This window comes from Lissotriton helveticus, chromosome 1_1 (assembly GCF_964261635.1).
Source record: "Lissotriton helveticus chromosome 1_1, aLisHel1.1, whole genome shotgun sequence".
Lineage (NCBI taxonomy): Eukaryota > Metazoa > Chordata > Amphibia > Caudata > Salamandridae > Lissotriton > Lissotriton helveticus.
The window spans coordinates 381011808-381026618 of record NC_136057.1 but is presented as its reverse complement, the minus strand read 5'-3'; the positions used below and the strand labels follow the sequence as shown (position 1 = coordinate 381026618).

Below are 14811 nucleotides of genomic sequence, written 5' to 3'. Positions count from 1 at the left end.
CATATCAGGAATTACCACTGACACACATATCAGGGAACCCCCAATGCATTCCTATGAGAGGGCAGCCTTATAGATTGATAAATCAAAATGGCTGTTTGTCACTGCCAGGACATATCACACAATTAAGGTACATGTCCTACCTTTTCCCGACAATGCACCCTGCCATAGGGCTAGCTAGGGCCTACCTTAGGGGTGACTGATATGTAAAAAAAGGGGGGGTCACAGACTTGGCATCCACTTTATGTACCACATGACAGCGGCGGCCCTGAAGTGGCAGAGGCCTGAGAGAGGCTTGAAAGGCTGCTTTGGTGGGTGGCACAAGCAGCCCTGCAAGCCCACCAGTAGCATTTAATTTACTGACCCCGGGTATATGAGATACCACATTACTGGGGACTGGTAGGTAAATTAAATTACGCCAAACAGGTGTAGACCAATTTTACCACCTTTTTCATAGAGAGCACATGCACTTTACACTGGACAGCAGTGATAAAGCGCCCAGAGTCCTAAAACCACTAACACCAGGTCAGAAAAAAGACTAAGAGGAAGGCAAACAGTTCAACAGGGTGTGTTCTATTAGAGTGCCTCTTCCTAAATTCCACCTTGGTGGAGATCTTTGCACATAAAAGATAGGAGAGGTGGAGGTCACTGTGCGTAGGTTTGTGAATAGCAATTTGAAGCATATGAGTGTATTGTTTTATTACTACTTAATGCACAACAAATGCAGTTTTTGAATAGGCCCCCATATATCTTTAGGTTTAGGCTTTGTGTGGACAAATAAAGGTACCTGAAGTCTATGAACGATAGAATTTCTTTGAAGTATTAACATAATACCATAAAGTAACACAGTTACTAAATTGCTTAGGCATACAGATTTGAATTGGCTGTGAAGTGACATGGATTTGAGACGTCAATGTATTACATCTGGCCTTTTGACAGAGTGACAGATTTACCAAAATTAATGTATATAGCAGTTATGATGTACTCTAATAGTACTCCTGGATTATTCCTATAATTAAAATGCAAACTAGGTGTACTACAAGATTATTTCACAGCATCATCTTTGTGAATCAGGACTAAAATCTCTTGGTACCCTGTAAATGAGCCTCAGAGTTTTTAAAATCATATTTTGAAAACATAATCACATATTACAATGTAGTTCAATTGTATTGTTTTGGTATTTTTGCATTTCATTGTTTTTACCTGTATATTTTATAGTCATATAAAGATGTTGTTTCTTATTGATCTGAAGCATACTTTAAGCTTACGTTTCATGACTCCAGTATGCCCAAATGCCATTTTTATTTACAGTAGTGCATTAGCAAATTTCTGCAAAATTTAGACTCGTTTTCAGAATTGGCAGTTGGGAGGAGAATAATGAACTCGCTATTGTATTCATGAATGATATCTTCTCCTCAAGGATGTCTTTCACTCCTTGCTGGAGAAGATCCTGGCACCTGTTCATCAGATATGTTTTTGCTGAAATTAACTAATTTCTGTCACATAAATAGGTTCCACACACTTGTATTGAGATAAAACATATATAGACATTGAAATATCATGCATTTAAGCATTAGGCTTCAACTGACTCTTCTCTAGTGAAAATTCTGTTGAGTTTGAATGCCAATTGTGTAGGATGTATTTGCTGTGCTGCCCAATTTTTCATTACATGTTAGGTTGAACAGCTTCTGAACCTGCTCTGTTTTATTGTTAACATGTGTTTCCCTTTACTGCTTGTGGGCTGAAAATTCGCTATTCATTTATCTATGGCACTTGCTTTCACAAAGAGGTGGGTTCAAACTTGTAACTCTGAAAATTCATAATATTAGAACTGCCACAGAGAAATAATTTCATCTCTTGTAACAAGTGTACAATAGAGTCTTGCTAATTATGCAGATGGCTGTGAATACACCATTGCCAGGACTTTGATACCATTTGCATATCCGTTCAAGTGATTTGTACACAATGAATGGTTGTTCTTAATTTTATGGAAAGAATGAATTGCAAGAATACAGTAAAGTGCTCTGATTCCCTTGACATTTTTTAGAAAACATATAAAACCCACAAAAATAAAACAAATATTTTCTTTTCGAATGTAAGACATATTTTAGCACGAACCATATTGGAATTATTACCTTGATATGTTGATGTTTCAACGGTTTTACACACACACCACAACTCAACACTGTGAAATACAAATCCCCACTGACAAGCTCCATAATTCGATGATATACAGAACCGTGAAAACACAGCGGGCATACTTACATTTCATCTAAAGGCTTGTTGCCCTTTATAATTCCATTTTATAACCAAAGTAAAAAGAACCGGTGATAAAGCAGTTTTATAATAGAAAGAGGTCATAGAAAAGTGGCTTTCCTACCTACTGCCATCTGAATAATAAAAACATAAATAAGGAACGGATACAACCTTAAAGTAGACATGGACTACACCATACTGCAATAAATTCACAACCACATGACACTTCCTGTTTCACACTCACTCCAAGTTCAAATGTATTTTTCTTAGAATCACCACAGTCCTGTAATCCAATATTAAAGTGCACATATTTTCACCCTTTGAGGCAGTGGCTAGTGTGTGAGTGAGTGTGAGTGTGTGTGTTTGTGTGTGTGCGCATGCATGGAAGCTTGTGTTTGTGTCATGCTATGTTGTGCTTGTAAGTGCCAAGTTGGCCCTGGCATACTGGTGGTCATTCTTGGCTTATGTGAGAGGGCACCAATGGTTTATCAGTGGGAGGAGTTACCTATGGCCAGGGCCGCAGTAATGGAACAATTATGTTGCCCTGGGACTTTTACATAATAAAATATTTGCCACATGAATCCCTTATTTGTTTGATAATCCACAAAATTTAACAAAAGTAAATTTTTGTTTCTAGCTCAAACCGTTCAAAAGTTACTAAAAACCCTGCAGTGGAAGGCACTTTGTACAGCTGAACTTGTCACCTTTCTGTTGGTTATTGTAATGTTTGGGCGTTAATGAGGTGCAGCCAATGCCCAGTCAGTGTTGCCAAGATTAAAAATGACAAAAAATCAAGTAATACTATTGCAAAATATGCCACATTATACCACATAATGTTCCTTTCATGCTATATAATTTACTGAGCTCTGCCACATAATTTATCTTTCTCCTCCCACATAATTCCAGTGGCCCTGCCTATGCCACAATGCAGGCCCTGACATGGTGAGGTAACATTTCACATATGAGGGCTCCTTTGACAAAATGCTATTGTTGACATTTTGAAAGCAAACCTTGTCATTCGAAGAGTCATCCATGAAAAAAAGGTGGCCCTAGCACAGAGGAGTTTATTTTTGCCATATGTGGTGGTCAAATATTATGCTCCATTCAGTACTTTGAAATGTCATCATCCGCCACTGGTGAGCAGAAGTGGTAGGGATCAAAGAGAGCAGTGTAAGAGGAGATGGAGCTATGTGTGTGAAGAGGGGGCAAAAAGCAAAGTATTATTCAGCCTTAAAATTGATATAATCACTTCACAATTATTCCATATTTATATTCAGAATTAGATCATGTGATCATAAGCCCCACAAAAACGTTTGTAAAGCTTGCTTCAAAGAGCAATATTATCCTGTATGGCAGTGGTTCCCAAACTGTGCGCCGCGGCAGCCCGGTGCGCCGTAGGAGGTGCCAGGGGCGCCACACGCACGATGAGGGAAATTGCATGCTAGCCAGTAATGGGCAGGGAGAGAGTGGGTTTCAGAGGCTCAACTAGAGCCAAATTTCGGGGCGGGGGGGACTGAATCTTTAAGCAGGCAGAGTGGAGCTGCAGGGGCTCTTTGAAGGGGTGAAACCACAGCAATACCTCATTAACATGGAAATGGTCTTTTAAAGACCAGTGAAGTGCTCGGGTGCGGCTGTGTGTCCCTGGGAAGCTGTCTCATTTTTGGCACTTTATCTTTTACTGTGTGTAAAACAATTTTAAAGTAATAAGTTGCATACTCTCAATGCTTTCTGTCACAAACTAGGACCGTGTAGCAGTAAACATATGCAAATCCACTTTTTCAAACTGTGCCAACCAGGATTCAAAACTAGGACTCCCTGGTTACACACACAGACTTCTGCAGTGGTCACAGTAACTAGCTGCGATGTCATTGCATAAAAGAAAAGATTACGCACTGATTAGTTACATTTGCAGTTAGTTTTCATTTTAGATGTTTGTGTTATTTCATATGGAGTTACGGGAAAGTGAAAAAGCAACAATGAAGTTACGGAATGTTTTGTTCGTTTTTAGCCACACCTTTGACCCCCGCCCTTATTGCACTCAGGATCACAGTTCCAATACTTGTATTTACTTCAACAACTGCGTATGCGTACAATACACGCTAAGAACAGCGCACACATAGCGTAAATGCATTTCTTCGCAAGAATGACGTGGAGTGTTTTCTCAGCACCTCCACAAGTTACGTTCACGTCATCCATGTTTACGTGCATGCAGTGGTGTAGTCTGAGGGCAACGAGCCCTACTGTAAAGAACGAACACGCCCCCATCAGTAGGGTATTAAAAAGTCTCATGACGTTGGAGCAGTGGAGTTTACGGGTCATTATGCCCAGGTGCCACTGCACCTGCTGCAGTAACGATACGTGCACCCTTGCACGTGTGAAGAGACTCAATACCTGCTTACGGCATCACTCCAACGACATGAATCGCAATATTTACAACCACACAGCTTAGTTGCGTGAAAAGGTGAACACCCGTTACTGTGCCATGTGGGTTTTGTTTAACGCGCCCCTGCGCGTGTACCAGATGCCTGTGTATAGCTGACTGTGTGACATTGTGGCTGAGTGAAGCTGCAGGGGCTCTTTGAAGGGGTGAAACAACAGCAATGCCTCATTAACATGGAAATGGTCTTTTAAAGACCTGTGAAGTGCTCGGGTGCGGCTGTGTGTCCCCGGGAAGCTGTCTCATCCCGGGCACACACACAGATGAGAGGGGCGGGGGGGAGGGGCTTGAAGCCCTTTGAGTCCAATGGGAGTTGCGCGCCTGGTGGGTATGTGTTGTGATAGCACACCAGCTCATTTGGGGACAGTGGGGTCACTGGGTCACACTGTGACTGACTGTGTGTGGTGCCCCTGCCATCAAATTACTTTCCGTGCCAGCAGCGTCATCTAAGTCAGCAGAGCCTCTGTGATAGTCTGCGGGTCATGGTGTGATCTGTGTCGCTGACTGCATAAATAAGACTGCTATTTGTGACATAAGACTAATAAACCATTAACACTATGGATGCTACAGCAATTCATCCTCTGTGCTGCAGATCCATTATTTCCATTGTTCATGACGAGCTGAGCTCGTCATGAGCACACAAGCAGTGTACTGCATGACGAGCTGAGCTCGTCATGAGCATGGAAGGGGTTAACCCAGAGAGGTCCCCCGGTTTGCACGCAGCTTAACGCACAGGGTGTAATAAGACTAGGTACGGATATTTCTAACCCATTCTCGATCACTAGGGGGACCAGGCAAGGATGCCCTTGTTCTCCACTTTTATTTGCACTTTATTTAGAACCTTACTTGAATAGACTAATTACAGAACCTGGTATTCCACCTGTTCGTCTTTATGAGATAGACCACAAAGTCTTAGCTTACGCGGACGACGTGGCCATTGTAACCTCTGACTCCTCTTCTGCATTACCTAAAATAATAGAAATTGCAAGCGAATTTGGCAAGCTGTCCGGATACAAATTAAACATCTTAAAAACCCAAATTATACACTCTAAAACTGGTATACCCACCGATATTCCTATCAACGATACTGCTACATATCTCGGTGTAACTATAGCATCGAAAGTAGAAGACATTGTTGGACTCAATTTGGATCCATTACTCACATCTACTAATAGAACCTTAGAAAGAATAAATAATTTACATTTATCTTTATTTGGACGGACCAATGTTATTAAGATGTTGATTTTTCCAAAATTTCTTTATTTGTTTCGAACCATTCCCTTATTTTTTTCTATGCTTCTTTTCAACAAAATAGATAGGATGCTGTCCAGATTTCTATGGGGGTATCGTCGTTCAAGGAGATCGCTAAAATGGTGCACCTTACCGCAAGGATGTGGCGGGCTGGGATTTCCGAATTTTAGAATGTATTATTGGGCTATAACTCTTAAAACAATTAAGGTTTTATTATTTCATGATCATGTTAATGAAACCTTTGCCTCACCTTCCATTTACGAAATGCTTATGGGTACTCATGCACGCCAATGTTTACTGATATTTATGGAACAGAGCTACTACAAAAAAACAAAATTTAAGGTTTTTCTTTCTGCTTTTTTGGTTTGGAGACAAATTAATAAAGCTTTACGGATAATTCCAAAATATAATTTTTATTCACCCATCTGCTGCAATATGCCAATATCCGATATCCCTGAAGATATTCCCACGAATCGATTCCGTTTGGGTCAGATACACTCAATTGGGCAACTCTACCATAATGGGGCTCTGATGTCTTTTTCTGAACTCCAAGATATATTTGGCCTCTTTAGAAAGGAATTTTTTAAATATTTACAAATCCGTAGCTTTTTGGGAAAAAAAAACCTTTTATATAATGATGAAATGGAGTCTAACGCTGTTATGGAGAGTGGTAGGAGGGATAGCCGTATTGGCACAATTTATCAATTAATGGTCAATATGTTGCACGATGATCTCGACCAACAAACACAGAAATGGGAAAGGAAGTTGTGTATAGAAGGGATAGATCTGGCAAGGGCGTTTGAGATTAGCAACAAAATATTAATCAATAGCTCTCTTAAAAGCCAACATTATATGGCTTGTTTAGATCTTTACTACACACCGGCAAAATTGGCCAAATGGAAAGCTACGAAAGGCATTAATTGCAGCCGATGTGGTACTGTAGCAGCAGATTCTTGTCATATGTTTTTTAGCTGTTCTAAATTAATTGTATACATTAATAGGATAGAAAAGTTTTTGACTAATTTGCTTAATATTAATATCAAACTATGTCCATCTGTGATTATTTTTGGCTTATACTTTCCATCTAAGAGCCTATCAGCTGACCAAGAATATTTTATGTTTATCGGAATGTCTATCTATCGTTTTTGTATTACCTTAAGATGGTTAGATGTTGATCCACCATCTTTCGAACAATGGTTGGGTAAGCTGTTAGATGTGTATAGAATGGACAAAGCAGTGTACAAACTGAAAGGACACAGAAAGAGGATATTTGCTAGGAAATTATGGTCTCCTATTGATAATTGGATTTAATTTAACAATGTCTCACCGGTTTATTTTCTCGTCTTTGGTTCCTTCAATAATGTATCGACTGCTACGTGAATGAGTATTATTATGTCAAATTTAAAATGTTGTTCTCATCCTTGTATTTTGTATACCTCTGCCACTGAAAACAATAAAAAAAATAAAAAAAAAAAAACACTATGGATGCTACAGCAATTCATCCTCTGTGCTGCAGATCCATTATTTCCATTGTTCATGACGAGCTGAGCTCGTCATGAGCACACAAGCAGTGTACTGCATGACGAGCTGAGCTCGTCATGAGCATGGAAGGGGTTAACCCAGAGAGGTCCCCCGGTTTGCACGCAGCTTATTAGTGTTTGAGTGGAGTTCACTTTTTAAATATTACAGTTTTGTTCACAATGCGCTGTACTTGTTTGGGTTAAGTGCTATTTACTAGGTCCTATGCCTATTTCCCTAGTCTTCATTGCTTGATATTGTGCGAGAGAAAGTGTCACTCATAGTCACAAAAATGTCACTCATAATTAAACTGAAATTATTAACATGTCACACATAGAAATCTGAAACCTTGGCAGCTATGGGTCCAGCATTGTGTTGGTCAGGCAAACTGATCACATTCAACATTGTTCTGCAACGTGGTGATAGTGGCAGCACATTATAAAGCATGGCGGCTGGGGTTAACACTGACACCAGAGACCTTTTCATACGAATGAAGGGATTTAACCAGTGTTTTAAGTGGGATCCAGAGGGGGGCTGTGGGTGTGGTGGGGGAGTCTCTTAAAGGGGCATGGTAAAAAAATGGTGGGAACCACAGCCAACTGCCGATTAGGTCAAGGGAGCCACAGGGCAAAAAAGTTTGGGAACCACTGCTGTATGGTGAGAGTTACTTTAAGTCCTGTGCCACAACACGTGTAAAGTACCTCTGCTTAAGCAAGAAAGAGAATCTGGTTCCAATTTGGGAAATCTCTGTTAATCTTTGCTCCATAGATTGTGTTCTGTGTTGTAAACGTAATGAATTACTAGTCAGAACCAGAAAAGTCTCTTTGGTCATCCCTCATCATCCAAGGAAGGAATTGAGCTTCTAAAATGTTTTTAAAGAATTAAAATTAAGTTAGCCTCCCAAGAATGCGGCATTCTAATGAGCAGTCCTTCAGAGCTCTCAAGTTAGCTTCATGCCCAGTAGGTCACTCATTATACAACTAGGACTACAAATGTGAGACTATACCAGGGGTTTTATTAGATTGTATGATAGGGGCAGGCATGGCTCAACCACGCGTCCCTCTACCATGCTGCCTGAACCACAAATGGGTCTTAATCACACATTCCTTTACCACGCAATTTTGTGGTAAAGACATGAATGGTAAAGGGGTATGCGGGGCTAAGGTAGCGACCCCTGCCCCCACCCTAAACTACAAACTCCCTACATGACCCCCCGGCCCTGAGATCCAAATACTCCAACCCCCCCATTCTGTCCGTAACCCTTAGCTTACACTACCCGACCCTCTTCCACTTCCGAGATGTTCCTAAAAGTACCTCAACCCCTTCCACTGGCCTTAAGTCTAAAACAATAACCCCTATTTTTAAAAACTACCTGACGCCCCGAACCCTAAAAACAACCTCTCCATCCCCTAAGCCCTAAAAACAAAACTGCCTCCCTCCCAAGCCCTGAAAACAACCTTTGACCCCCCAGCTCTGTAACTACCCCCAAAAACCATACAAACTACCTCCAAGCACAGTGACAGCCCCACTAACCTCACTGCGTCCTTCACCTAGGTCCAAGATCTTCCTGCTTCTGAGTTCTGCCCAGAAGCTGCAGCAGCTAGACTGCGCATGCCACCACGCATGCATGGTTAAAGCATGTGTGTGGTTAACCTTTCACTGCTAGACATTTTTCCCTCGTGTGCTAAGCCTTTTTTTGGCCATTTGGGGTAGTTCGGGCTTAGGTCCCCGGTAACGTTTTGTCCACATAAGGTATCCACGTCAGATTTGAGTCATTTTCTTCCAACATCATGGGGATTTTAAAGGTACCCAGGGCTTATGGATTTCCCTGGAGGGGACCCGGAAATTAGCCAAAATACTGCTAAATTTGGGGGGGTTTGGTAAAAAGGGGAAAAAGTGATGCAGAAGAAAGCATATGTTTTTTTCCCTGCAAATGGTATCAACAAAGGGTTTGTGTTGCTGAAATCACCATCTTCCTAGCTTTCAGGGACAGGCAGACTTTTGTAATGTAATGTAATGTACGGGACACTTTTATAGCACAGCTGCCACCCAACAGGTATCCTGGTGCTGGGATTACCAAAAGACACTGTATGTAACTGACCTTGAAGAACAGGGTTGAGGATTATTCTCTAGGAAAGAGTCTAGTTTTCAATTCCTTCCTGAAGTGTGACAGAGTGTCCATTTGTCTAAGCTCAGGTGGCAAAGTGTTCCAGAGTTGGGAGGCTACAAAACTAAATGATCTGCCCCCCAGTCGAAAATTATTGACATGGGGACTGCATATCAGACCGGCTGAAGAGGAACGCAGGCTTCTCACTGGTGAGTACCATAAGAATTTCCTCTGTAAAAGCTTAGGCCCCATTTTATGTGCTGCCCTAGCTGCCCTATAAACGATACAGAGTGACTTAAACTTGACTCTCTGCACAATGGGCAACCAGTGAAGATCTTTTAGGGCAAGTGAGGCTGATGCTCTGCGTTGTCTGTTTAAAGCAAGCTTAGCTGCAATGATCTGTATCCTTTGCAGTTTTTTTTAACAAAGAACCTGGAGCTCCTAGGAGTAGGGCATTGCAGTAGCCTAATCTGCTCATAATAATGCTCCTTACCACTTGAGGTATAACTGAGACAGGTAGAAAAGGGAGTATTTTTTGAAGGACTCAGAGCAGAGATAGACAGGTGCTCACAGTTTTATTTACTTGAGAGTCCAATTGTAGATTACTGTCCAGCAGTGCTCCTAGATTACGAACTGTCTTAACAGGCAATGGAGGATTGTTAGTAGAGACAGGCCAGAAATCTGCTGGTAGGGGACAAGGGACTTTACTTGCAGCAGAAAGTCAAAATTTTCTACACAATTCTGGCATTTTACAGGGACATAACCTATTTTTGCTACTTTTTGTGCTTTCAACCTCCTTCCTGTTAGTGGAAGAAATGGGTGTGAAAGCAATAATGGATGCTGGACAGCTATACAGTAGACAACATTCTAAATTTAGCAAGGGGTCATTTGTGTAGATCCTTGAAAATAGGAAAAATTGAAAATTAGTTGAAAACGTTCTCACCTGTAACTTCTTTTAAATATAACAGATAACAATTGAAAGCAATATAGCGTTAAGGCCGCTGGACCCTTCTGGTTGTGGGGATATATAGGACTTGTAAGTTCACAAAGAACCTGAGGAACCCAGAGCCAATAACTGAGCTGCATCTTGCAATGGTTTTTCATCGTCTTTTGAAAGAAATATAGCGTTAAAGCCGCTGGACCCTTCTGGTTGTGGGATATATAAACTTGTAAGTTCACCAATAACCTGAGGAACCCAGAGCCAATAACTGAGCTGCATCTTGCAATTTTTCATTGTCTACAGGATATTTACCATTTCATTTGGTAAAATATAAAGAGTGAAAAATAGATATCAAGGACTCCTTTGTATTTCCGAAATCAGAACAAAATATAGAGTTCAGAATCAGTAGCTATTTGCACATCTCCAAAATTGTGGTTACCCATACTAGCATGTGAATTATAGGACATTTTTCAACGGGGCCTTTTATTTTACAAATTGGTCTACATTTGGAAGGCAGAAATGCATAGAAAATCAATAGGTAGTAACAGTTGCTCTGCAGTTCTGTGTTCCCCTAGGTCTTTTCATAAAAACTACAAACTCCCTACATTCCCCCAGCCCTGAGGTCCAAATACCCTAACCCCCCCATGCTGTCTCTAACCCTTGGCTTACACGATCCGACCCCCTTCAACCTCCGTGATGTTACTAAAACTGCCCCATACCCCTTCCACTGTCCTTAAGTCTAAAACAAGACCTCCTATTTTTAAAAACTACCTAACCACCCCAAGCCCTAGAAAACAACCCCTCCATCCCCTAAGCCCTAAAAACAGCCCTGCCTCCCTCCGAAATTGTGGGTACCCATACTAGCATGTGAATTATAGGACATTTTTCAAAGGGACTTTTATTTTACAAATTGTCCTACATTTGGAAGGCAGAAATGCATAGAAAGCCACTCTGTAGTAACAGTGGCTGTACAGTTCTGTGTTTGCCTAAGTCTCTCGATAAAAATAATACCTCACTTGTGTGGGTACCCATAGTGCCCATGACTGGAAACGGGCCAAAACGCAACATGTATGCACCACATTTTTACAGTGAAAACTGACCCTTTTTTCAAAGCGCCTAGCTGTGGATTTTGAACCCTAGCTCTGCCGGCACCTAGGTAAACCTAGCAAACCTATACATGTTTGAAAACTATAAATGCAGGGAAATCGAGGAGGGGTGACTTGTGTGGGTCTCACAAGGTTCTGTTACCAAGAATCCCTTGCAAACCTCAAACATTGTAAAAGAAAAACACATGTTCCTCTTGATGGAAAGTTGATGGAAAGTTCTGGAACCTGTGTGGATCCCCAAAATTCCCCCAACTTTGCATTCCCCAAAATCTCCTGATACAAAGGGTGCCCCACTCATGTGAGTAGGCCTAGTGCCCGTGACAGGAAAACGCAATGTGGACACACCACATTTTTACGTGAGACTGACCTTTTTTTTGCAAAGTGTCTAGCTGTGGATTTTGAACCATAGCTCTGCCGGCACCTAGGGGAACCTATCAGACCTATACATTAGTGAAAACTATACACCTATGGAATCAAGGATGGGATGATTTGTGTGGCTCTCACCAGGTTCTGTGACCCAGAATTCCTTGCAAACCTCAAACGTTGTCAGAAAAAACCTTTTCCTCACATTTCTGTGAAGTAAAGTTCTGGAATCTGTGTGGATCCTCAAAGTTCCACTAACCCCACATTCCTCAAAGTCTCCAGGTAAAAATGGTACCTCACTCCTTTGGGTAGATATAGTGCCCGTGACTGGAAATGGGCCAAAACGCAACATGGACACACCACATTTTTACAGTGAATGCTGACCCTTTTTTTAAAAGTGCCTAGCTGAGGATTTTGAACGGTAGCTCTGCCAACAACTAGAGAAACCTAGCAAACCTATACATTTTTTTTAACACGAGACCGAGGGGAATCGTAGAGGGGGTGACCTTTGTAGCTCTCACCACGTTCTGTAACCCAGAATCCAGTGGAGTAACAAAAGTTGAGGGGGCCCCCTTGTAAGGTACACGGAGTGGCCCCCGCTCCGGATTTTATCCAGAGCTCTCAGGCTTGAGTACCCTGCTGAGGAGGACACTGCACCCCAGGCCCCCTGCACCGCCGGGGCCGCAGGGGCCTTTGTTATGTACCCTGCCAGAATCCCTTGATAACCTCAAACTTTGTAAAAAAAAATCAATTTTCCTCACATTTCTATGATGAAAAGTTCTGGAATCTGTATAGATCCTCAAACTTCTACCAACCCCGTATTTCCCAAAGTCTCTCGATAAATATGGTATTCGAGTGGGTGAGCCTAGTGCCCACAACAGGAAAACGCAACGTGGACTCATCAAAATTAACTACCACAAACCACCTTGTTTTGCAAAAGGGCTCACCTGGGTTTTTGGCCCTGCGCTTGGCAGCCATCTAGGTAAGCATACCAAACCCAGATATTTTTGAGAACTATACACCCGGGTGAGTTAAGGGAGGTATGGATTGCTTGTACCTCTCAACGTTTTCCTACCCTGAATTCCCTGCAAACCTCAAATTCAGCTGCCAAAAATCAGATTTTTCTCAAATTTCTGTGTAAAAGTTGTAGGATCACTGGTCTGACACAAATTCCCTACCTCCCAGCATTCCCCCAGGCCTCCTGATAAAAATAGGGCCTCACGCGTGTGGGTGGGCCGAGCACCCGTGGCAGGCATTAGCCCAAAATGTTTGGGAAGACATGCTTATGACCAAAAACGGACATCATAAACATCTGAAAACTGCTGTTGCTGATACTAAGGTATAGGCCAACCAAACATTTGTTGTAGGAGATTTAGCCATACAAATTAATCACTGAAAGCGACTGACACAAAGCTCCTCCATGCCTACAGACAGCAAGCGATCTATTGCTTTCACAATACCTTAAAAGGAAATTTTCCCAAACCAAAAATCTGTCTGCAAATGTCCCATGTTATCCAAAACGTTATCTGCCTTGTAAGACATTGCACACTTAAACCTTAATAAGTCCGTGCTCAACTGTCATGTTCTACAATATCTGTGACATGACATCTTCAGAAATCAGATACCTCATGAAAAACAACAAGCCCTTGGGGCGTGACTGGTCTACCGAACATGGCGGATGGTCTCGTCTGATTTCCGTCATCCATCCGAGGCAAATCAATTGAGGAGCCCAGAGTGGGCCTGATGAGCACAGAACTTATGAATGTGGGACAAAGCAGAGAAAATGCTGCACTGGTTGGCAAACGGAGAGATTACATTACAATTAGTTCCCACCATTACAATAAATTATAAACCCCGTATTTGTAAAGCGTGAACTACTCACCCTTAAGGGTCTCAAGGCGCCGGGGGCAGTCGTGGAGATTAAGTAAGCCCAGAGTCACACAGTGCTGAGCAGAGCTGAGCTGCTACGGGCGCTCGAATCGTTCGCTTTGCTCTCCAGATTCATCCACCCTGGCCGCTGGCCCACACATTTCCTCCAAGAGGAGTTTGTTACAAGCCAAGTACATATTAAAGCATCTTTCTCGCAATATTATTGACAGCTTCACACCGGAGTTTTCCTCCACCCCACGCCCGAATCTGCAAGGCCTCTCCCTTCCAGCTCTATCTTTGGAGAAATGCCTAGGCCGAAATCTCCCCATATCTCAGAATGAAATCCAACAGGTTTTGTCTCAGACAAGACTAAACGGGTTCTCCTGGAAAGATTGAAGACGTTCACATCCCTATTGACACCACAGCTGCTCTGTGCTTTTGATGAGGCGGGAGACCACCTTCCCCTTAGATCTGAAAAGCGCCACCATCGTGATACTTTTGAAAGAGGGGAGGCCCATGCAGACGTGCCGTTCCTACCTTCCAATGTCCTTGTTAAACACAGAAGTGAAAATATTTGGTTAGAGTACTGGCAAAGGGGCTCTTTAAAGTAACACACACTAATCACTGCCTCTGCAGGGTCGTTGCATTAGCCAGGGCACAAGAACTGATGGAGGATGCATCGTTAATGGTGGTCAACTTCGACAAGGCCTTCCACACAATTCATTAACCATACCTGCACGTGGTTCTGCAAACAAAGCCCTTTGGCCCTTGCTTCAGGAACTATGTGCAAATGTTCTCTGGTTACCCATGCGTGCGAGTCAGGTTCAAAGAGTTACTGTCCTCACTCTTTGAAACAGAACAGGGCGTCCATCCGGAGGCAAACTCTCACAACTCCTGATTAAGATTGCTTATGGCCACTTCAAACATTTGGGGATGTGGGTGACAGGTAGTTCAGACATTGACCCAC

The 14811-nt window shown here is 42.3% G+C and overlaps 1 protein-coding gene across 2 annotated transcripts in view; it reads right to left on the bottom strand.

The window, feature by feature from the left end:
- The window catches only part of LOC144809462 (sodium- and chloride-dependent GABA transporter 2-like), a 1234427-nt gene extending 1220448 nt beyond the window's left edge, over positions 1 to 13979 (bottom strand). For both annotated transcript variants that reach the window (XM_078673716.1, XM_078673715.1), the window contains exon 1: positions 13858 to 13979. The gene's annotated coding sequence lies outside the window, so the exon portion shown is untranslated. The remainder of the gene's footprint in view (positions 1 to 13857) is intronic.
- Positions 13980 to 14811: the final 832 nt, after the last annotated feature.